The sequence below is a fragment of the Macrobrachium nipponense genome, chromosome 22 (assembly GCF_015104395.2).
Source record: "Macrobrachium nipponense isolate FS-2020 chromosome 22, ASM1510439v2, whole genome shotgun sequence".
NCBI lineage: Eukaryota > Metazoa > Arthropoda > Malacostraca > Decapoda > Palaemonidae > Macrobrachium > Macrobrachium nipponense.
In genome coordinates this window covers 20,832,610-20,859,313 of record NC_087213.1, presented here as the reverse complement: position 1 = coordinate 20,859,313, position 26,704 = coordinate 20,832,610, and positions in this window count along the sequence as shown.

Genomic DNA, 26,704 nt, shown 5'->3' with positions numbered 1-26,704 from the left:
GTATTTATAAACATTATGCATATATAAATGTATATATTATGTAAGTGTGTGTGTGTTTTGCCTCAAGGACATCAGCCCCCTCGAAGAAGGAAGATTTTAAACAAAGAAAAGATATCATGAAAAGAATTGGTAAAGGATCCTTTTGATTTGCAGGATTCTTGCCAAGTTTTAGGCTTATATGTATGAGCTGTTAGTAATCCCTAAAAAAAATTAAAAAAAATAAAACAATATGAAACATCGGCATATTTTAAGTCCGTGAAGGCAAAATCTCTTGACAAAAACCTTCAAAATCAATTTGGCTTCCGCTTGTTTCGTAGAAAGGTTCTTTTAGTTTAACTTGTCAAACGGGAATTCCTGGTTTCGTAAGGCCTTCCATTATACACATTTATCTGTGGCCGCAATTAACAAAATTCATCTGAAGCGAATTTTTAAATGGCCGGCATTGTACGTATAAAATTAACTATTTTCATCTGTGTATTTTTTTTTTTCTTATCGACTCGACGCTGTTTTTTCGCTCCTGCAACTTTTTATCACTTAACCGGGGAGTAAGCCTACAAACTACTTCGTTGTTGTTGATGTTCTTTCTGTTGTTCTTGTTGGTGAGGTAGGAGAGGTCTATGGAAAAGCCTAAAAAGGTGTGAAAAGGCATTTCGCGTTGAGTTAAAGATACAAGAGTTTTAGGATAGGACATTTATGATTTATTTATTAGAATGAAACCGTAAAAAATTAGAGAATGTGCATGTTAAACAGGACAGAACAATTTTTTCTAGTAAAATTTAGGGTATTTATTTCAATTTTTGTCGGTAAAACAACGCACTGTTTGACCGTAGATTTTAGCACGTGAGCCATTAAGCTGTAGGTCGGATCACGCCTTTTAATAAAAGACAAGAATGAACTCTAAAGGTTACTGCTCTAAGCAATCTTCAAGTGAGACCGACATCTCCTCTTGTGTGTCTTTCCTTTCAAGTTCCTTTCGGTACAACGAAAGATTCATGACATCTGAATACGTATCCAAATATTGAGTTCCAAGAGATCCTTATAAAACCCCAACTCAGGACCGCTAACTGTACATGCACTTAATGAAGTCGACTTTTCCGGAATCTCTCATTGCAATAAAGGAATGCAATACCCAAACCCACAATGCTGTTGGTTTGAAGCAAACAGAGATGTTTGCGTAAAGCAGACCTTGAATAGACTATTTTGCAGCCTTGTGATTTATTCATATTTCTGATATGAAATTTTCGAGTAAACCTAATGCACAAAAATGTAGTATGACCTCTGCGGAATGGTCGGTTTTGTATTCGAGAATTATTGGAAATTATTATTAATCTGCTGGTTTATTCATTTTATGTCCTTATGGCATGCAAGGGTACAGTAAACAATAGCGATACAGTTCGTCTGTAAAAATTTATTGGAGATCATTGACATGACCGATGTAAAAGACACTATATACTTTTTTTATTCAAGGTATTTTTAATCTGGACCAATATCCGTTATCTAAAACACAAAACACAGTAACGACACAAAACACTGTAACGAATGTCAGTTCATTCAGTGATAATACTAATTGCTTAAGTCAATATAGTTTGGCTGGTGTAATGGAAAACAGAGAGAGCGCAATTTATTTTGAAACACTAATAAGAGATGAGTTTAGATCTACTGGAGATCGTCTCTGATTGATAATAAGTGAATATGATACTTTTAACTGAAGGTCACCTGTGCATTCGGTTATTGATTGGTTGCTTCGAACAGCAATTAGGCGTAGTGAAATAATCTAGATAAAGATAATGATAATGGCACATGAAGAACCATAACACGAATTCCATTAACTTACATATTTTGACAATAATCATACATCCGTTCCTTCTTGCTGACTAAGCAAAACAAACACAAATATGACTCGGTGTTTAGACCAGATTTTGGTCCTATCAGTAATATTATTAAAGAATTACAGGTAATTTTAAGGTTGCCTCATTTGAAGAGAACACAGGGCAACTTAAGAATCCATTTAAGCTGAAACTCGAAGTACGGAAAGAAATATACTCATACCCCATCTCATTCCAGGCAGAGGTGAGGGCAATCCTCACATCGACGTTAAGTATCTCAACTGTTTTTGCTAGATCAGTGTAATTTTTTTTCTTTTTTTTTTTTGTCGTTTCAACGGAAGAGTTGCCATTTGTTTATTTTGGAAAATAGATCTGCAAGAGCTCCGAGTTAAAATACAAAACAGTGGGCAATCAAGTTTTATGTGACGTACTTTATCCAAACAATCTAGGTATTAAGGTACTTAACGCTGTGCGACAAAAAAATATAAATATAAAGGAAAACTTTTTTTTTTTCCGGAATAAGTGAAACTACTGGTGAGCTGCATGATACCAAAATAATCCTAACTGTAAAACATTGGTGAAGGATTAGATGGGATTACATAAGGTAAGGGTGACCTGGGAAAATATTGATAGGTTACCGCTCCCTCCTGCCTGGCAGATTTCCACAGACTAGGTCCATTGTGACCTATAAAACATAAACGTTCACACACACACACACACACACACACACACACACACACACACACACACACATATATATATATATATATATATATATATATATATATATATATATATTGATGGATTGTCTATTACCATACGTTCTTAGAATACAGAAGTTTCAATTACTTTTAAAAAATTTCCCTGATCTTATCCACTGATTTGTATAAGTGTGGATTGATTTTCAAGGTATTTCTTTGCCTCCGAATTCTATAAGTCAGAATGAATTGCCATAACACGAAATTAAATACTATTGCAATTGCTATACATAGTTCCAACAAAACACAGAAGCTATATCGTTAAAAGTTACTGGTATCCAAAAATACCTGTGTTCGACCTTGGTAATGTGGTGATTTTGTGTCGTCAATCTCACTCTTGAACTGAACATGGCAACGTATTATTATTATTATTATTATTATTATTATTATTATTATTATTATTATTAGGTAGAATATATTATAAGTTGCTTGCTGAATAAACTTTAGCAATAGAACAAGGCTGTCACCTTTAAGATTCTTTTGGTTACAAAACTGATTTTCGTCTTGCGGTGTGATTAAGAAAACGAGTGCCTGGAGTTGCTAATTTCAAATATGATTTCAAAAGTGAAGTATATAGCAGGTTTTTTTTTTAAATAATTAAATTTTCATTTCAGGAAAATACAGCCAATTTTTATTTTTTTATTTTAGCCAAAAATTGGACATTTCGTATTGCAATCTCATTTGCAAATGACGAAAAGGCAACCCGTTATCATTTCTTTTCAAAGGAAGATCGTTTCAGTCGCATCTAATGTACAGAGTGGATAAAACTGCAGCGTGATCGGTATGGTGTTGGCCTGCCACCTCGGTGGCCGCGAGTTCGTTTCTTGGGCATTCCATTGAGGAGTGAGAGATGCGTATTTCTGATGATAGAAGTTTACTCTCGACGTGGGTCGGAAGTCGCGTAAAGCCGTTGGTCCCGTTGCCAAATAACCACTGGTTCCATGCAACGTAAAAACACCATACAAACAAACAAAGAAGGTATAACATAGCAGTCAGGTTAATGAAGTTTGTTAAGGGAACGGAAATCAAATAATAATTTTTCATTTACATTTAAACTGCAATGAATTAAATGAAAAAAAAAAAAAAAAAAAAAAAAAACAGTGTCCACTCCTGCGATAAGTCTCAACGTTAGATCATTTCTGCGACGTACATCCATCCACCAGAATTAACTAGCGTGAATATTCCACTCCATTGAAAACGTTTTTGCACAAGAGCATCTCCGCGGCTCCCCTGGCAATTCCCGAAGAACATCTGTTAGTGCGCCAGTCATATCCTATCCGGCGCAAGCAGCTAATAGCTTCCATTAATTCTCCTGGACCTACCAAATGAAATTTGGCGAGACCAGAAATTGCCTTCGGGCGGGTTACGGTTTAACATCGTTATGGTTTCTCTCTCCCGGGGGCTCGAAGATTAGGCTTATCAAAACAAAAATGAAATAAAAGGGGGTAGGCTGTGGTGCTAGCCTTGGTGTATTTGTTTTCATTTGTAGGATAACATAAGATATCCGATTTTTAAATTCATATGTATGTAAGTATATATTAATATATATATATATATATATATATTATATATATATATATATATATATATATATATATATATATATGTGTGTGTGTGTGTGTGTGTATGTATATGTATATATATATATATATATATATATATATATATATATATATATATATATATTATATATATATATATATATATATATATATATATATATATATATATATATATATATATATATATACAGAGAGAGAGAGAGCGAGAGAGGCCCAGAAAATAGTTCAAAAGTTCAAAAATTAATTGTGGTTATTCCTGAGTATCTTAATCTTTTGCCTATTAATTTTCAAGTTCAGAAAAACCCATTATCAGTTAAGGCAATTCAAAATGAGCGTTAAATTTATTATTCAGGTCGTTGACCTCATCAAGAAGACCTTTCTTTGACATATGAGCTTGCTGGCGTAAGACGAATAAACGTATAGCGTTTTCGCAAGTGACACTTCACAAAGAATCTAATTACTCTGGTAACATAACAAGGACCGAGAATAGAGTCCTGTCGAACTCCTTTGATTATAAAAAAATCTGAGAATAGTTTAAGAACGACTTAGGGACACTATGTCGACTGGATAAAAAATCTATTTAAAGGAGATGAAACTATGATTAACAAGCTCTTCATTGGACAACGGGGACGCGTGTCAATGAATTAAAATGAGCGTGAGGATAGACGAAAGACTTCTTCAATCAACGTTTTTCGTACCTCGGTAGTAAAAAAAAGAAAAAAAAGTAAATAAAGACTGGAATCCCCTGCAAATTCTAAAAAAGACCAATCACCGTCAGTGGCTTAATCTTTAATTTTTTCACGTAATTGTTCCTTTTCCGTTTTAATGAGAACCGAAGTCACGGGGCACGGTCTTAAAATAATCTGTCGCGTTTAGAGAGAGAGAGAGTTCGGTGTGTATTATTGTCTCAGATAAGTAGGTCGGTGTTTTAGTTTACATTTTGATTGTTTACCGTGGCTTTTTTACTGTCATAAAACCATCTATTCTATAAAACCGAATTCAGGATGTTCGACATCCTAATTCGAACCCGCAAAAGATTCGGATGAAATTACCTGGTCTTATGTGACATTTTGACTGACTTGAGATGCTGACATCTCCATTTTATTTGCTGATGAGATGAATGATCCATGACCTCTGGCCGGATCTGTGTTGGATGAGGTTCGTGTAATTATGATAGAATATTTATGAGTATCAGTAAAAAACGTCCTTCTGAATGTTTTCTTGAAGTTTTAATCCAAAATTTAAATAGGTCAGATATTCCTCTCTCTCTCTCTCTCTCTCTCTCTCTCTCTCTCTCTCTCTCTCTCTCTTTGTTATCCTACACGTCAACACAGCAGTCAGGCTTTTCTCTCGTAGCAATAAACGACGGAGATTATCATATCTCCTTTAAAGGTTGCAAGAGAGTCTCTCTCTCTCTCTCTCTCTCTCTCTCTCTCTTCTCTCTCTCTCTCTCGTCAGGAAGCAAGGAATGATGCAAATGTACCTTGCATGTCGTTAATGGCTACATTTTTAATACTTCATCTAGTTTCAAGAAAGACGTATTGAAGATTAAACATATATATTTGTATATATAATAATACTTACGTATTATTATATTATATTAATTTAATTTATACATATATATACATATGTATATAATTATATCTAGTTATATATCTAATTATATTGAATTAAATTACTTACGTCTGGAAGAACACCGAATATATCTTTTTTTACGTTCTCAAATAAATTGCCATCTCTGATTACAAATATATATATATAATATATATAGTTATATCAAATATAAGGCCAAAAGAAACATTTAAGGATAAACTGAACATATACTTGAGAAACATAAAAACAAAAAGATTAGCGAAGCACTGGGAAACATGAGAGAATCTTTTGCTCTTACTTCCCTGATATTATCGGCAATTAGGTCATCGCTGGCAGAAGCTTGTTTCAAAAAGAAATCGAGCATCATGTCTCCAAATTCACGCGTCATATTCAAGCGCGGTTACTAATCTTTGCAGAGACAAACAACTCGAATCTTTCGCCACGGTCTTCGAAAACACATCAAATTGGCCATATCTATCATTCTGGATGCTATCTGAAAAAACAAAAATGAGACGCTATTTGTCACTTTGGCGTCCCACCGCAAATTGACGAACTTTATATCTCTTAATTGCGTGTCATTTCCAACCAAACCTCACCGTAAGAACAGATATGGCTGTATACGAAAAGCCATTATTCCTCGAAACTGGGTAGAGTGGAGACTAACCGAATTATAATGCTTATTTGCTTCTCTCGTTTTATTTTCATGGGCAATATATATATATTATATATATATATATATATATAATAGTATATATTATATATTATATATATATATAAACTATATATATATATATATATATTATCTTATATTATATATATATATATATAATATATATATATATAATATAATATAAATATAAAACATATAAAATATACACACACACACACACACACACACACACACACACATATATATATATATATATATATATATATATATATATATATATATATATATGATGGTATATATATATATAAATATATATATATATATATATATATATATATATAATATATATAAATATATATATACACGTATGTATGTGAGTGTGTGTGTGTATGTATATATTTGTGTGTTTGAGTGTTTGAAGAAAACAACATACTCATAGTTTGTTTTATTAATATATGTATGCATGTATATACGTATGATACATAAATTCAAGTAAGATGATTATTATGGCCAGAAACTTTTTAAATATGCTCCGTTTCATCAAAACCCTTCTGAGATATAGAGGGGGAAATTACCACTTCAGTAGTAGAAAGATTTCTGAGAATGATTTTGTAAAGAGAATTATTTTCATTTTGCCCAGACTTTTGCCGGAGCCCTTTCCACCCCTAGAGATTTCACATCTTAAAAGGCACTAATACTCGTATCTATACTCGTATCTATCTATAAAAGATTGTATCTATACAATCTTTTCTAGAATGCACGTTGCCTGGTTGACTGTAGTGTACCGCATAGCGTTTTCAAAGAATTCTCTGAGAGCAGAACCATTTCCGTCTGAACCAACGCTTAGATTTTCAACATAACCTATACCACGGCTTAACGCATGATAACGAAAGTTGCTCTGTGACCTTTTGACAGTTTGTCAGTCTATGTTACCACCGCAACATTATTCTTTGACATGTTGCTTTTCAACTTATTTTCCTGTTTCGTTTCATCGTCTAATGAAAACAGCAGCTCAGGTCATTATCTTAAAGGCTTGCGCAATCAAACTGAAATATGACAACAATGATACATTCATCTTCCTCCAGTAACTGAACCAGATTAATAGAACCACATACGGAAAATGTATGATGAATTAAAAGTTCCGGCGTTGTCCTCCCTCCAAGTTTTTTCTCTTTACTCGCCTTTATACTAAATGATAAAACTTTCCCAATTTCGTCTCGCTGACTCACAATTTATGATTCGGCTGTGACGTGCATTAGACGGGAATCTTTCCGCGCCGCGTGATTCATTCCAAAATTGCGGAATGATAATTATCCCTATTTGTACATGTAAAAAAAATGACTCGAACGAAGTTTGAAGTCTCATTTTGCAGCGAGTCTGCTACCACGGTGAAGGATATCATGGTAAATCTTCAGAATGTGAAGTGCGTCTGATTTTAATCATTTTTATATTCTTTATCTTTGTAAGAGGCATGCGATTTCAATTCTTTCGTAGTTATTCATTATGATCTACATTGCAAGCGTTCTAAACTTTCTCCCGCACATTATTTATGCATTTTAATCAAGGGAGGCATGTGGACCTTTGTCATGACTTTCTGTACCGTTATCACGACTTTCTGGATCATTGTCACGACCTGTGGACCATTGTCACGATTTTCTGGTCCATTGTCACGACTTCTGGACTATTGTCACGACTTTCTGGTCCATTACCATGGCTATCTCGGCCATTGTCACGACTTTCTCTGGACCATAGTCACGACTTGTGGACCATTGTCACGATTTTCTGGTCCATTGTCACGACTTCTGGACCATTGCCACGACTTTATGGTCCATTACCATGACTATCTGGGCCATTGTCACGAGTTTCTGTAACGTTATCAAGACTTTCTGGACCATTGTCACGACTTCTGGACCATTGTCACGATTTTCTGGTCCATTTGCATGACTTCTGGACCATTGTCACGACTTCTGTACCATTGTCACGACTTCTGGACCATTGTCACGACTTCTGGACCATTGCCATGACTTCTGAAACATTTTCACGACTTTCTGGACCATTATCATAACTGTGGACCACTATCACGACTTCCTGGTCCATTGTCATGACATTCTGGGTCACACCATAAAATATAGCTCATTATGAATATATATACATACTTGCATACATCCGCGCATGTATACACACTCGCGCACACACACACACACACACACACATATATATATATATATATATATATATATATATATATGTATATGTATATATATATATAGATATATATATATATATATATATATATATATATATATATATGTATATATACTATATATAAATATATATATATATATATATATATATATATATATATATATATATTATATATATATATATATATATATATATATATATATATATATATATATGTGTGTGTGTGTGTGTGTGTGTGTGTGTGAGTGTGTATATATTATATATATATATATATATATATATATATATATATATACATATATGAATATAGTTTTTTGTTTTCTTCACAAAATATTCAAGGCAGTAATGTAGAGAGAATTTGCAACTGATATCACACACTGTTTCAAGGAGCATGTATGTGGGAGGATGTGCATGGTGTGCGAGCGTTTGTGTCTTAGGTTTTGATTAGTTTAACCTCCAGTTTAAATGATCACTAAGACAATAGATTTAAGCCTTTAGACGGTATCTGTCATGAGATATTTAACGAGACAGATAGACGGACACAAATGTCATCCCATCAGAAAAACTGTTCAGGCAGCTAAAGAATAAATGGGTCGGCGAGCAAAAAAATCTCCCAAACACGCAAAACATTCGACTAGAAAAAAAAAAAAAAAAAATAGACAACCTTAGCCCAAGAAGCAAAAAAAAAAAAAATAAAAAAAAAAATAAATCGCACTAAATGGCAAACAAAATAAAAGCTGCTGCAGAGATCTGTCTCCATCAAAATGTCTTCGAGGCAATTGCTTTGGCACCGCTCCCAGTGCCACTTATCATCCAAGGGTAGGACGAAAGTACTCCTGCGCGGAGAAAGATGGATTCCAGAAAGAAAAAAACTTTTCATCAAAAAGGTAAAAAAAAAGAAAAAAAAATGGCATAACCGGGTAAAACTGTAAATAAACGCCTGCAAGTAAAGGATGTCCACATAGACTAGTTATGCAAGTGTATATGTATTTCAGACATAAATATTGCACTTTTACATAATGTTATCTATATTTCTAAAATATTCGTTAGTCTGTACAATAGTACATTGACATGCGCATGTGTACAAACAGTCATGTCCATATAGTAAGTTCTGTATGTTTTATGTTTCTATATACGAGTATAAATATATATATATATATATATATATATATATATATCTATTATATATATATTTATATATATATATATATAGATATATATATATATATATATTTTTATATATATATATATATATATATATATATATATATATATGTTATGTATAAATATATATTTATATATATATACATACATACATACATACATACATTCATATATATAATATATATATATATATATATATATATATATACATATATATATATATATATATATATATATATATATACTATATATATATATACTATAAATATATATATATATATATATATATATATATATATATATAATAATTGTATGTATGTGGGGGGAAGGTGTGCATGTGTGTGTGTATGTGTTATTGATAGCCACAATGACTCGACGTTCTGGCACTACTGTATTTTGAATAAGCTTAACAACACAAGCCTGTAGTGGCACTGTGCTGTAAATACCAACTCAGATCCCGTTTTCCCGGGATTACCTGAGTGAGTTTGAATCCTTCCAAGCCTAAAGGCTCTCTTCTTCTTCTTTTATTTCCATCTCGGAAATGGGCTGCCAGAGATAAAAAAAAAAAAAAAAAAAAAAACATTTAGAAAATGGTAAAGAAGAGAAAATGAGATGCTAGTGCGTTTACTGTACACATACACACACACATATATGCATATATATATATATATATATATATATATATATATATATATATATATATATATATATATATACATATACATATATATATATATATATATATATATATATATATATATATATATACGTACTATATATATATATATATATATATATATATATATATATATATATATATATATATATATATATATATATATATATATATATATATATATAGATATATAAGCCATATCACATTACTGTGATTCATATACATACATCGAGCTACAAATGTACTTTTAATATCTATCACTCTACCTAGGAATTAATATATTTTCATTAATAATATGGTTACGTGCTGTCATAAGCACTACAACACTACCCAGGTCGAGGTGGAATAATGCTGGCTCCAAATCAGCGAAAGTTATTTGAGGGTGAGAGACGGCATTAAGTTTTCTAGTCTTTTGGCGGTGGTGAGTGGGTAAAAGCTTCACTGACGTTCCTGGATTTGTATGGTGTCCTGGGTTCGCGTCTGGGCGCCGACAATTATATTATCGCCTAGTAAAAATTCCCCTACGGGTTTTAAGCATATATGAAAATAATATAATTCCGAGGTATAGTGAATTAAATATTAAAGGACATTTGTAGCTCGATGATATATTATATAGTATATATGTGTGTGTGTGTGTGTGTGTGTGTGTGTGCGTGAGTGTGTGTATGCATGAGTGTGCCTGTTTCTGTGTGTATATGACTGCTTGAAAGAAAATGATCTAGTATATTGCATATTCTGGAGAATCATAGTTACAATATACATAATCCGTATCTAGAAAATCATCTTCTGCGCATAAGGTGTTTAATTACCTTTATCTTGTTGTATTTTCACTCTTTCTAAAACTAATCTACAACTTGACAACTAAAACAAAAGGTATTAGTTGTAATGAATTTTACTGTTTCTTCTTGAGATTTGGATAATGCATCTGCCCAAGTGTTAAATTTCCCTGGAATATATCCGAATTCTGGAGCAAACTCTAATGCACTAATGAACCATCTATTGAATTTCATGTTGTTAGTAAAAGGTTCTCTTTTTAAACAAATCCCAAATGAGTTTGTGATCAGCAAACACATTAACTTTATGACTTAAAAGTACGTGTCTAAATTACTTTAAACCCCAAAATAAAGCGAAACACTCTCTTTCTGTGGTACTACAGTGTTTTTCCGCTGGGTTTAAAACTCTACAAGCATAATATACTGCCTCATCCTAGTTTTGACCTTTTGTAACAATACAGTGTCTACCCCTTTGCTTGAGGCATCACAAGCTTCATAAAAATCCTTTGAAAAATCTGGGTAGACCAAAACAGGGTTCCTGGTCATTTTTCTCTTTAATGTTTGAACTGCTGTTTCTTGTTCAATCTTCCGTTCATATTTAACATCCTTTTTGGTTAGTTCTGTCATAGGCTTGGCTATAGTAGGAAAACCTTTAATAAGAGGTCGGTAGTAACCTACCATCCCTAGGAACCTTCTTAAAGCTTTCACATATATATGTTACATAATCAATTAAGTCAATTACCGAACACTTGAAAATGGAATTAAAATTTTCATCATCTATATGAAATTTCCAGTTTTAAAACAATTTTATGATATAGCGTGGTTACATAGTACTGTATGAGTGCTGCATATTTTCATTGGAATACAACATTCTTTAAGACTACTGTAAATCAAATTGACCGTCCGTCACAGAATTGTACAAAGAATTTCCAGTCACATAACATGGATTCCCTGGAAAATGACTCTGTAGTTAATCAAAGGTGTGTTTACTTTTTTTCTGTTATTGAATTGGGACTGAATGTAGATTCTAGTTTGATTAATGGTCGCTAAACCGCATTCAGTCAAAATAATTCTTTTTGTCTTTATGTTGTCTAGTAATAAGATAATTGTGAATTGCATATTTACATCTCATTTTTAATCTGTTACAAGGAGTCTGACGATTGAAATTCATATATGTGTAATGTAATATGCTGCCTGCATATTATATTGAACATATACGCAATGTCTTACTAAGGATGCGTTCACACCAAATGCGTATCATCGAGTCACGCTAATTCAAGACACCGTGAATCGCCAACCCAGCTTAACACTGCATCGAGTGACGTCACGTCGCGTCGAGTCAAGTCACAAGTAGAGCTGGACCTATTTTTGACGTCAGTCATAGTGAGTCAAGTGTCATTTGGCCTTAAATAGAAATGGGGTTGTCAGGACTTTTTACTTTGTTTTTATATTGCATTTCAGTTTACGAACGCAGCTTATGTTCTAATAGAATTGTACTTTTTTTTTCACTTTTATATAAGACAAAATTTAATATAATTCAATTTCGTTTTATCTTTTCTTTGTATCTATATGATATAAATTTAAAATCCCGGGACGGGGGGTGCGGGGGGTGAGGCCCGCCATGGGTCCCGGGACAGGTGGGCGAGGTCCGCCACGTGTCCCGGGATGGGCGGACGAGGCACGCCACATGTCCCGAGACAGGCATGCGAGGCCCGCCACTGGTCAGGACGGGGGAGGGGGGGTTGAAGCCCAGTAACGGATCCCGCGGAACCGCGGGGCGGGAGGCACCCGCCACAGGTCCCCAGGATTGAGGGTAAGACCACCCACCATGGTTCCTGGGACAGGCGCGCCATGGGTTCTAGGACGGGGGGCGAGGTCTGCCACGTGTCCCAGGACGGGTGGAAAAGGTCTGCCTCGTGTCCTGGGACTGGGTTGGGCGAGGCCCCCCCGTGGTGGGTCCCAGGGAACGGACGGGCAAGGTCCACCACGTGTCCCTGGATGGGCGGGTATGGCCTGCCATGTGTCCTTGGACAGGCGGGCATGGCCCACCACGGGTCCTAAGACAGGCGGGTGAGGTCCGCCATGGGTCCTGGGATGGGCAGGCGTGGCCTACCATGGGTCCCTGGACAGGCAGGCGAGGCCCGCTACGGGTTGCGGGAGGAGGGAGAGGCCCGCCACAGGTCCCAGGACAGCCGGTGCGAGGCCCGCCCTCACGGGTCCACAGGACAGGGGGAGGGTGAGGCCCGCCCACTGGTCCCAGGACAGAAGGTCGAGGTCTGCCACATGTCCCCGAGACGGGTGGGCAAGACCCACCATGGGTCCTGGGACGAGGCACGCCACAGGTCCCAGGATGGGGGGGCGAGGCCCGCCACGTGTCCCGGGATGGGCGGGCGTGGTCCGCCACGGGCCCAAGGACGGGCGTAAAGGTCCGCCACGGGTCCCAGGACAGGCGGGCGAGGTCCACCACGTGTCCCTGGACGGATGGGTATGGCCCGCTACAGGTCCCAGGAAGGGTGGGCGAGTCGGCCACGGGCTCTGGACAGGCGGGTGAGGCCCGCCATGGGTCCCAGGAAGGGGGGGCGAGGCCCGCCATGGGTCACGGGACAGGAGGGTGAGGCCCGCCACGGGTCAGGACGGGGGAGGGGGGGTTGAAGCCCGTAACGGATCCCGGGACGCGGGGCGAGGCACGCCACGGGTCCCGGGACGGAGGGGCAAGACCCACCATGGGTCCTGGGACGAGGCACGCCACCAGGGTCCCGGTTCCAGGATGGGGGGGCGAGGTCAGCCACGTTTCCCGGGACGGGTGGAAAAGGTCCGCCTCGTGTCCATTGGAAAATAAGACGGGGGCGAGGCCCGCCACAATGGTCCAGGGATCTGGATAGAATAGGAAAGGTCCACCAACGGTGTCCCTGGATGGGAGTTGGGCATGGCACCCACCAAGGGTCCCAAGGCAGGCGGGTTTCCCGGACTGGTGGAAATGTCCGCCTCGTTTCCTGAATACAGGCGGGCGAGGCCCGCCACAGGTCCAGGGGACGGATAGGAAAGGTCACCACGTGTCCCTGGATGGGTGGGTTCATGGCCCCCACCAAGGGTCCCAAGTCAGGCGGGCACCAAGCCCTCCACGGGTCCTGGGACTGGGCAGCCAGGCCTGCCACAGGTCCCGGGATGGAGGGCACCAGGCCCGCCACAGGTCCAGGGACTGGTGGGGGCCGAGGCCTGTCATGGGTCCCAGGACATGGGGTGGCGAGGCCCGCCATGGGTCCCGGGATGGGGAGGCGAGGCCCGCCACGGGTCACGGGATGGAGGGGGCCAGGCCCTCCACGGGTCCCAGGACGGGGGGGGGGGGAGGGGAGGGGGCGGGTGAGGCCCGCTACTGGTCTCGAGACAGGGGTGCCGAAAGGCCGCCACTGGTCCTGGTATAGGGGCAAGGCCCACCACGGGTACCAGGACCCAAGGTTCGTTACGGGTCCCTGGATAGGGGGGGTGAGGCCCGCTACTGGTCTCAGGATTGAGGAGGCGAGGCCCGTCACAGGGAGGGGCTAAGGCCCACCACGGGGAGGGGCGAGGCACGTCACGTGTCTCAGGGCAGAGAGGCGAGGCCCACCACACGTCCCGGGATGGGTGGGTCACCCAGCAGTGGGACAACCGGGTCACACAGTGGGGGGACGACCAGGCGACCGGATAGGGCCACTAGATCTGAGACCCCTGGTAGCTAGGCGACCCAGTCGGGCTGCCTTGGGTTGGGCGCCCCGCTTGGAAGGTGACTGGGTCGTGCTGCCATGGGTGTGTCCCCCCGGCAATGAGGCGACCAGATCAGGGCGCCAGAGGTTGGACCGTGGTGACAAGGAGCACTTAGTATATATATATATATATATATATATATATATATATATATATGATATATATATATATATATATATATATATATATATATATATATATATATGTATAATATATATTATGATATAATATATAATTAATATATATATGTATATCTATATATATGATATATATATATATACTATATATTTATATATCTATATAGTTATATATATTATCCGATCTTATATAGGCTATCTATATATATATATGATGTGTGTGTGCGTGTGTGTGTGGATTATGGGAATATTGCTGCCTAAGAGTGGCAGATTTAAAAATCTTTCATATATATATATATATATTATATATATATATATATATATATATATATATATATATATATATATATATATATATATATATATATATATATATATATATATATATATATATATATATATATATATATATATATATATATATATATATATATATATATATATATATATATATATATATATATATATATATATATATATATATATATATATATATATATATATATATATGAAAGATTTTTGGATCCGCCACTGTTAAGCAGCAATATCCCCATATTCCGCAGCACAGCATCCTCATCTCAGTTCTCTCAAGCTTTAATTCCTGTTTTCTTCTTAGAGCCCATGTTTCTCCTCCATACATTAACACTGGTCTTATCACTGTCATATATGTTGACTTTTAGCTACCTTTCTCCAGTTCCCCTATGCAGCTTTTGTACTACTGGCAACTTCAGTTTCACATCCTCCCTCTTGGCTTAATCTGTCTCTATCTTCTCTACTTCTCTACTGCTTAGCAACACCTGTTTTATTCACATTCACCTTGAAAAACTGCTGACTATTACCCCTGTACGGTACTAGTCCGAGTCATTGTCCATTGTATGCTTAACCATCTAGTTTTCCTCCAAGCAGAGTTTATTCACCATCGTATCTATCTACTTTTAACGGATATCTGGAAGTCAACGTAAGATAGGACGTGATAATCCTCTTAGGTACAAGGTCCGCCTGCACAGAATTCCAGACATTCTAAATATACTGAATGTACATTTGGATGCGCGTGGGTGTGTGTATGTCTGTTTGTATGTAGTAGTCTGTTACGCGGACACCTCCTTTCGACCTTCATCTTAATCCCATACGCGTCTGTGGCCTCTGATGAGGTTTAACGGTTCTGTGGAGCCACCGCTTCATCCTCAGCTAAGGAAGCAATGAAATTGTGCTGGTCTATGGGGGCGATCGGAGGGTTGTTTCCGTGTTGCAATGTTCGCCCCAGACATTTTGATATTCGAGGGAAGTCACTTTCCACTGACGGCGAGAAAAGCCTATTTTCGATTGTTATTTCCCTAAGAGAGGGTTATTTTCCCGTGTCTTCCTTTTAGGCGTTTTGATGTAATTTATTTCTAGTGATGTCTATGATTTTCATTTAAATTTTCTGTCTTCCTGGTAGACGCTTTGATGTCATCTATTTCTAGTGATGCCTATGATTTTATTTCATTTCTCTTTGTCTTCCGTTTAAACGTTTTGTGGTAATCTGTTTCTAGTGATGCCTATGGTTTTTATTTCATTTTATGACTGTTTTGGATAAAGGAAATGTTCCTAAATGACAGAGGAGACTAATAATTACAGGGACACTGAATTGATCAGTATGCCAAGAAATATGCATCGCAAGATTTTGATTGAGAAAGTGAAACAGCTAATAGATGCATTAATCAGGGAAGGACCTAGTGTGTGACGCAAGTGTTTCGTTTGAAACCATTAAGTGAGAAATGTGCAAGTTATGAGAAAAAGTTGTTTATAGAAAACGGAACTGAAAATAATTAACGATAGAATTGAGAGTGAAGCTCGTATAAAATTTTAATTAGCCTATTTTTCTGATGCCAGTGTACCATGAAGTATTAAACAATGGCTCTTGCTGTTGGTGTTCCTCAGACTTTTCATTATTCATGTCTGTGAATAGATGCAAGCCTGCACAATGGCATTGATCCTAATAGCACATTTGATGGTGATTAGACGTCATTTTTGATATATCGTCTTCATATTCACTGCAGATATTCTTTGCATTATTACTGTAAGAAGTTCTGTTGGCGTTTGATTTTTATTGGGCATCGCACTTACAGAAATCGGCAGTTCACGACGAATGTTTCTGTGTTTAAAGTAATTGTTTGAGGTTTGCTATGGACAAAACAGTGAAGCTGAGTTTATTATGGATTTCATCGACATAATTTGTGAAGCTGTAAGTATTTGCATTACCACAGCACCTCACAGTTGTTATTAATAGTAAATTTCTAAACATCCTTGGTATGGTTCGAGTTAACCATCAAAAGAGGTTGTGAAAATAAGTGACTAAAGATAGCAACAGAGCTAATAAGGCGCAGAAACTTCCATTCACATAAGCAGCTTACAATTTAATAATGGGGTTTTGGTTGTCATCACCTACCCAATTAACAATTATTTTAAAACACGACAGCAAAATGTCACGGTAGTTTTCTGGCGGAAGCAATTTCATAAACTAGAAAGAGTTTTATCTCTGAATGTAAAAACAAAGTTCGTTGTTTCCGGCCTTTCGTTGATTAAAGCGTTGATACTATCAGTATCATTTGGAAGTTTTTAGTTATCTGTAAAATAAAACTATTGTGCCGGTTTTGTCTGTCCGTCCGCCCTCAAATCTAAAACACTACTGAGGCTAGAGACTGCAGATTGGTTTATTGATCATCCACCCTCTAATCATCAAGCATACCAAATTGCAGCCCCATAGCCTCGATAGTTTTTATTTTATTTAAAGTTAAAGTTAGCCAGTGATCTTGCATCTGGCAGCGCTTTCCGGAGCGATGGGGGATACAACCTCACTTTACCGCATCTGATGTGCAACTGAAGAGCTGATGGTCATAGTTGACGATTTAATACACCACTTAACGATCTACATAAAACTCGATTGCGCCGAAGAAACTTCGACGCATATCTTACTTGTTTCTGTTATGAACACAGTTCAAAACAAACTATTCCGAAATTCTAAGCAGAGGGCCGCTCCGTTAGAGCAATTCCTTTCCAAGTGTTGATTATACGCGTCTTTCTCATTTCACCAGTTACATTATTTCAAAGTTTTAATGAATGTGATTATTTAAAATTAATAAAATTATATGAGATGTGCACCTATGTCTGTGTGGAATGATCACATATAACGTAAAATGCCACTATGTCTATGGGTACTTGAATTATAGGAGTGGAATATTGAGTTTAGGCCAAAGGCCAAACACTTGGAGTTATAAGGTCATTCAGCTCTGGAAAGGAAATTCGAGAGTAGGTCGGATTGATTGACAGATGCAACAGGAGGAAAACCTTAATGCAGTTAGCCCTATGCAATAATTATTAGGAGAGGGTAGATAGCAAGAAGGATGAAAGATAATATGAATGGAGGTATAATAAAAGGAATGAAAGGCGTTGCAGCTAGGGGCCTAAGGGACGCTGCAAAGAAGCTTTAGTAATGCCTAGGCAGGCTGTCTTATCGTGTTTTTAAACTTCGCATTGTAACGAAATAATAGGCTCATTTACGTCATTCACTTTCTCTATAAACTATTATTTCCCATTATAAACTCCTAAAGCGAAACTAGCGATTTTATACAAGAGAAGAAACAACACAACGTCATCAGCAACCTGTCATTGTGAATGATTTGTCAGGCGTCATGTAGGTACGAAGGGATCTAGGATGATGTCACTGGAAAATCTCACATGAAGTCACTGAAAAATATCGTGCCGGGGACTTCTATCTGGATGAGTGGCCCACTGACACGTGAAAATGAGAATTCTTTCGGCATAGAATATTTTTATAAGAGCTTTCCTCATGTGAGAAAACGGCGTTAGAATAAAGATAATCTTTTTTCATCTTTCATATTGAACAAATGACTTTTCAAGAATATATGATGTGTTGACAAATAACGTACGAATGTTATTTTATATTTAGCATGAGACGTTAACCAATTATAGGTATGGAGCGATATAGACCATTAGATTAAGAAAAATAGATGGGGATGGACTAAAATAAGTCAATATTTTTCATGATTTTAAAATATAAATATAAAAAATATTCTGTGATCGATATTTTTCAAGAATATACACTTTGATTAGAAAAACAATTATTATACGCTCAACCTTTTTCATGAATTTAATGATTTTACAGTTTATGCGGAATGCAAATTTTTTTGGAATATCCCAAAATCTAATCAATATATAAAACAGAACGGCTTCAATACAGCCACATACTTATAAGCATATATCTGTTAATAAATATCAGATAATAAGCAAATTATAGCTGCTAAATAGCCACATCCTCTCTTCTCATAATGAAAGAAAAACGAACAAAATTTCAAAAACAAAACAAAAGATAAGTGCTGGAAGAGATGGGGCGCAGAACACAGAATTTGAAACAAAAAGATAAGTTCGACCATCAGGACGCACCGACAGTCGCTACGCCTTCGTTGGTATTTATATGTAAATCGCTAAAGTGGACCAGAAGCGATAAGAATTCGGCTGGTCTGAGTTAAACAACGGGGCTTATACGAATATACTTGAAAGAACTGGGGTAGAAGATTCAAATGGTTTGGTTACATACCTATGCTATTTCCTTTTGTGTTAAATTTCATATATGTATTTGTATATATATATATATATATATATATATATATATATATATATAGTATATATATATATATATATCTATATATATATATATATATATATATTATATATATATATATATATATATATATATATATATATATATATTTATAAATAAAGGTTTTTTCCTTCGTGGCAAAAACCTTTATTTATACATAGCATCACGTTTTATATACTTAGTGATCAAGTTATTTATATATATATATATATATGATATATATATATATATATATATATATATATATATATATATACAATATATGAGTTTTTGTCACTTGTACGCAGGTAAAATTTCTTCATATTCACTCATATTAAACCTCAAATTTCCCAAGGGGAATTATAATTGACCTCTCCTGATCCTGATGGCTCAGTGGGCAAAATCACTGTCTTTCGTTATTTCTGAAGAAGGCAGCAGTTCGAATCATGCCGGTGGCGAACCAATCCTCAGTTATAAATCCTCTTAAATGTAAGTTATTCCTGAGCTACACTGAACTAGTTGATGAATGATATTGTGGTCATATATTTGTGCATACGTAAGTAGCAACGTATGTTACGAAATGGTTATGATCACTTATGATATCGGGTATATGCTGATATAGGCGAAATATTCAAATATTCAGGTATTCATTTAATCAAATTTGTTGCTTATAAAATAGGAAAGCTCAGATGTTAACGTTATTATCGGTCAATTTCCTTTCCAGTTTACTCAATCAGCTTATATACGGGGAAATATTCATGTTTTGTATGCGCTAGTACATTAACTTATACACAGAAAGAGAGAGAGAGAGAGAGAGAGAGAGAGAGAGAGAGAGAAAGAGAGAGAGAGAGAGAGAGAGAGGAAGGGGTAAAGGATTACTTCAGTGAGTCCTTGCTTTTTATTTGTGATAAGATGGTGGTATACATTCTCACACCTGGAACTACATCTTTCAAGTGACAACCGGATGTCTAAGTCACTCACTCCTCAGGTCATCGGAGGGGCGTCATTCATCATTATGAAAACGTCATACTCATGCCGTTCCTTTCCTCTCCCGGGCCAGGGATCGATCGCTGGTTCTTCGGTTGAGATCTGCTGACGTTGTCAGTGTGACGCAAGGACTGAGAGAGAGAGAGAGAGAGAGAGAGGGGGGGGGGGGTGTAAAGGGGAAGTGGGAAGAATGAGAGAGAAATCACATCAACCGGAATTGCAAAGAACAGCTGCTGTTCGGAAGCGTTTGCATAAAGCCGGCGTAGCAACTGCTGGAGGCTCTTTGAATAATCCTCTTCTGACCCGCCCCCCCCCCTTTCCCCCAACAAAGCCAGCGCCCTCTACTCCTCCCCCTCCTCCTCCTCCTCCTCCTCCTCTTACACAACCACTACCACCACCATTGCTCACACTCCAACACCCTTCCTCCACCAACACCAAAAGAATTATAGCGAGAAACCTACTGACTTCCAAAATTTCTGTTCAAGGTTTCCCTTTTCCATGAAGATGGATTCTACCGATGACTAGATCTGGCATTTATCACGAGCGTTCAGAAAAACACACCTCACCAAATTAGGGGAATAACTGGGGTTTTTTGGAATACAGACCTCATCGTTGCTGCCCACATTTGCATAAATTGTTAAATAATATAGATTGTGTAGACGTGTGCGGCAAATCTATCAAACAAATAATGAAAGACATTCTCTTCATACTGCTTGTGCCTTGTCCACACCCACAACCACGAATCCCACAACCATTGCCAAGTTTCTTTCACTCTGTCCTAAGGTTATGAATCTACCAGCTAGCAGCTGAGCCTCGAAACCCAAAAAGTGAATCGGAATATTTAAGGCAAAGTGAACATCTCTGAAAGGCAAGAAATAAAATAAACCAACAAAAAATGTAGTCAGACTCGAGTGGGCGTCAAGATGACTTAAAGTAATGAAGCGATTTATTCAAATGAAGAGAACGGAAGAAGATGAATGTTGTGGTGAATGTATCGTCCAAGAATCTTGGTAGAGAGGAGAATGACGCCTTCAAAATGTTAGTTAGGAGAAGAGGCACCTGATTTGCAGGAAGGAAGGAAGGAAGGAAGGGCAAAGTGGAGGTGGAAACAGCGGCTGTTGTTGTGTTGTTGGCTGTTCTGTGGGAATGTACGAGGCGACTGTTGCTGTGGATGGGTTCTTCATGCACCCCTCTCATCGCAGATCCATAATTACTAGCATTCCTCACCATCCTAATTTTCGTGATTCAGTTATACACACATATATGTATATATATATGTATAATATGTATAAATATATATTATATATATATATATATATATATATATATATAATAATTATGCTGGATTTTCTTAAGTGAGGGGGAGAGGGAGGGGAGAGAGCGTAATATTTAATTAATTGCTTGCATTACTTATTGATAATATTATTATATATGATATATAATATGATAGTTATATATATATTAATAATATATATATATATTATATATTACACATATATATGTATATATATGTATAATATATATATATATATATATATATATATATATATATATATATATATAGATATATATATATATAATATATATATAATATATATATATATAATTATGCTGGATTTTCTTATGTCAGGGGGAGAGAGGAAGAGACGCATATTAATTAATTGCTTATTATATTATATATATATATATATATATATATATATATATATATCTATATATACTATATATATATATAATAGATATATATGCTATATCGTATATATATACATATATCTCTCTCTCTCTCTCTCTCTCTCTCTCTCTCTCTCCCTGACATCAGAAAAGCCAGGATAATTATCCTACATAAATATCCTCCGTTATCCGAAGCGAAAGCTCATCCATGTCTCATTGCAAAGTCTTTATTTATGTAAGTGCAACTTTCCGTTGCTGAAGTTCTTGAAGACTAATTACCATCTGTCTGAGTCCGAGTTTCTTTCTTTGTTGGGGGGTGGGGGGGGGGGGGGGGGGGGGGGGGGGGGGGGGGGGGGGGGGAGAGCGGGGGATACTTCCGAAACTTTTTCCTCGCATGTATGATTACTTGGAATTCTTCGTCTAAAGTCACAGGAGAAGAAGGAAGGAAGGAAGGACAGAAAAATAATGTAAAATGCTCTTGCGACAAAGCGAAGGAGACGCACTTCGAATTATTTTTTCTCTGCGTGTCGTGGTTTATCATAATGAAACGTTATTATTATTGTTATTATTATTCAAAGAATATTCTTAGTAGCGTGAATCTTAAAACGGAGAAAGAAATCCACAGTTATGTATTCGTACATATATTCAAAGAGGAAACTGTACAGATAGCTTATTATTATTATTATTATTATTATTATTATTATTATTATTATTATTATTATTATTATAGATTAATTATTATTATTATTATAATGAAACGTTATTATTATTGTTATTATTATTTAACAAAATTTTCGTAGTAACGTAAATCTTAAAATGGAGAAACAAATCCACTGTTATGTATGTGTACATATATATTTAAAGAGGAAACTGTACAGATAGCGTTCTGGAATCTGTTCCGTTCAAATTCGCGGAGGTTATCTGTATAGTTTTATCTTTAGATATTTGTACAGATACATAAATGTAGGTTTGTTTCTCCATTATTATTATTATTCAACATGCTCCGGGGGTTCTCCAGACCGTACTCGAGAGCCCGCAACAGCCGGATATAAGTAGAAGGACTCGCTAATGGAATTCAGTCCCTCAGCAGTCATCGCTGGAAAATGTCCTGTAGATCTGGACGAAACGTCGCGTTGGAGAGAGAGAGAGAGAGAGAGAGAGAGAGAGAGAGAGAGAGAGAGAGAGAGAGAGAGAGAGCATTGTATAAGCAATAATAAACACCAAAATGACTCAACCGTATTATTATTATTATTATTATTATTATTATTATTATTATTATTATTATTATTATTATTAATTTAGAGGGCTGTAATACTCACGCATATTCCTTCCTGACAGGAATATAGCTGCAAGGATTATTCCAAGAGTAAGGATACAAGAATGTAAACTTGCTAATCTGGACGTAGAGGTTTTAACCTTTGGCAGTCTCTCTTAGTAGTTTATTGTAAGGTTGGTATTAAATTTTAACTTTTAAAAAATACATTTCAAACTACAACGAGATTTGGAAATCGAACCTGCTTGTGAGAATTAAGAAAGTCAATCTTCTAGTTTCGAAATAAGTAAGCTTTTAAGAGAACGCAACTTTTTTAAAAGGACAAAACTAAATGGTGACAAGTGAATTAAAGCCTTCGTTCTCATTACGTTGAAGATGCTGCCAAGACGGTGTTTGGATCGTGGGAAAATGTCAGGACGGTGGAGGGGATTCAAAAGAGTGTTTCATTAACTCAGCAAGATGTAGTTCGCTGCATATTTACGAAAAATATATTTCTATAAACTTCCAGCTATATAGTAACTATATAGTTGCGGTTTAACATTCTGGTTTGAAATAAAATATCCTAAATCGTATATTACAATCACTTTAATATATAAAAATATATTTCTATAAACTTCCAACTATATAGTAGTAATTAAATAGTTGCGGTTTAATAGTCTGGTTTGAAAAAAGAAATATCCTAAATAGTATATTACAATCACGTTGATATATAAAAACAGACAAACTCGTCATACGCGACGAAAAAAATCGAAAGAATACTTTAGGAGAGAGAGAGAGAGAGAGAGAGAGAGAGAGAGAGAGAGAGAGAGAGAGAGAGAGAGAGAGAGAGAGAGAAATAAGAGTTATGAGAAACAGTATTAAACTCTACACACCAGTAATGATTGCAATCATTCACAATAAAAAAAAAAAACTAGGGCAAGATCCCATTTTATTTACGCCCAGTAAAAACTCAAACATATAAGATGTTTCTTAGCTCCCAGGTGAAATATATTACTCGTATGGAGAACCTTATTGAGATTTTCCTCGTTCCTTTGACTGGGATGCGTCTGCGCTTCCCTGGAATATCGTGCATTCACGTAAAATTTTCTTCGCTTATTAATTCCGAATACTGAGTTGGTGTAGCATTCACAATTATGCGACGAACTCTCAATTAATTTCCAGTCGCAAATTGAATTTTTTTCTTTTTATCCCTACCCTACTTCAATTCAGTCGGATTCCGGTGCACATCATCAAACTATCTCTCTCTCTCTCTCTCTCTCTTCTCCTCTCTCTGTAAAATGAAGCATACTCTGAGGCAATAGCTTTTTTGACTTGCAATAGCGTGGAAGAGTTTAAAAGAAAGCTAGAAAAAATAATTAGAACACTGTTAAACCTGCTCCTAGAGATGGACTAATATGTCTTTGAGACATCCTAATCCTTGTAACTCCTTGTAACTTTTGCATTATCATCTATTCTGTGAGTAGAGTAGAGTGGAGATGTTTATTCCCGCAGTTATTCTCTAGATTTAATTTTCATACAATGGACAGTAGTAGGTTCTAAGTCATAAAAAAAAAAATAGGTACAAGACTTTTTCTTCATTTTATGCCAAATGACGATCACATCCATTCACAGCAGGTTTGATTGGTAGATTTACCAATGGGAGCTGCACCAATCAATCAATCAATCATATATATATATATATATATATATATATATATATATATATATATATATATATATATATATATAGTATATATATATATATATATATATATATATATATATATATATATATATATATATATGTGTGTGTGTGTGTGTGTGTGTGTGTGTATGTGTGTGCGTGAATGTGTATATGTGATTCATGTGTGCGTTTGTGTGTAAAGAGTAAGAGACAACCAACACTGTCACCGAACTAATAAAGAGAAAATACGTAAAATGCGGCTCGTTTTAATTCATTTAGATCGTAATTAGGGCAACCTTTCCTAGTAAATAAAATTATTACATTAAAAGCATCCAGAATAATGTAATATATCATGATCAAAGCACCCTTGCTTATTAACAACATAAAAAATATATGCGCAATACAAAAAGAAGTATTTTCCGGATCTTCTGTTTGCTAGATTTTTTTTGTGAAGGAACGAAACCGGACTTGCAAAACTACATTAATAATTAGATTGATGCGGAAGCGATATTTTCTGGGTGTGTATAATTTGTACATAAAAAAAAAACAATCAAAGTAAAGGCAACGAAATCCAGCATTGATTTAACATTTTATTTTATGTCTTGTGTCTACCTTTAATACCAGTGTCAGTTAAGAACATCGATTTGCGTCAAACTGACATAGAAGGGGTACGATTATATAAGAATGTGTGCACTAACGCGTGCAACTGCTGTTCTGAGTGGGTTTTAAAGTATGTATTTGTTTAAGTATGATGGGAAAAAAAGTTGGCACCGTTTTTTTTTCACACCATTGTACATAGCTTATGAAGATGCCTGCCAAAGAAATCGTTCTTTAATTTTATATGTAACGCAAAAAGCCTTATTTTTTCTCTCTGAAGCTGCAATTAGTTCCCGGTGAAAGAACCACGAAGCATCACAATTTCTGACAGTAATTACAAAGGGAGTGATGTTTGCGTACTGGGTCGATTCACGTCCGGTCGTTGACCCCGACATTTTTGCCACAAGGAGGAGAGGATCTCACCTTGTTTATAACCAAGCTTTAATAAAACGTATCTTCTATGTTTAGCCGCGCATTCAGGGACTCTTTTATAAACACAGAAGGTGCCTTTCAGAAATCTACCATGTTTTTTTTTCATGATCAAATTTTGTAGCGTGTTTCCAACCAATAGTGATTGTTCACACAACATCCGATGTGTCTGTGAAAATTACTGGGTTAATGTAAGAGAAAATATGATGGCCAGAGTTTTTAAAGAGATATTCTTTTTGTACGTAATGGTGAACTGTGAGTTCAACATAAGAGTCTACACAGATTTTAGGATCAAATAATTACACGTTTAGCTAATCTAAAAAAATTTAATAATTTTCTT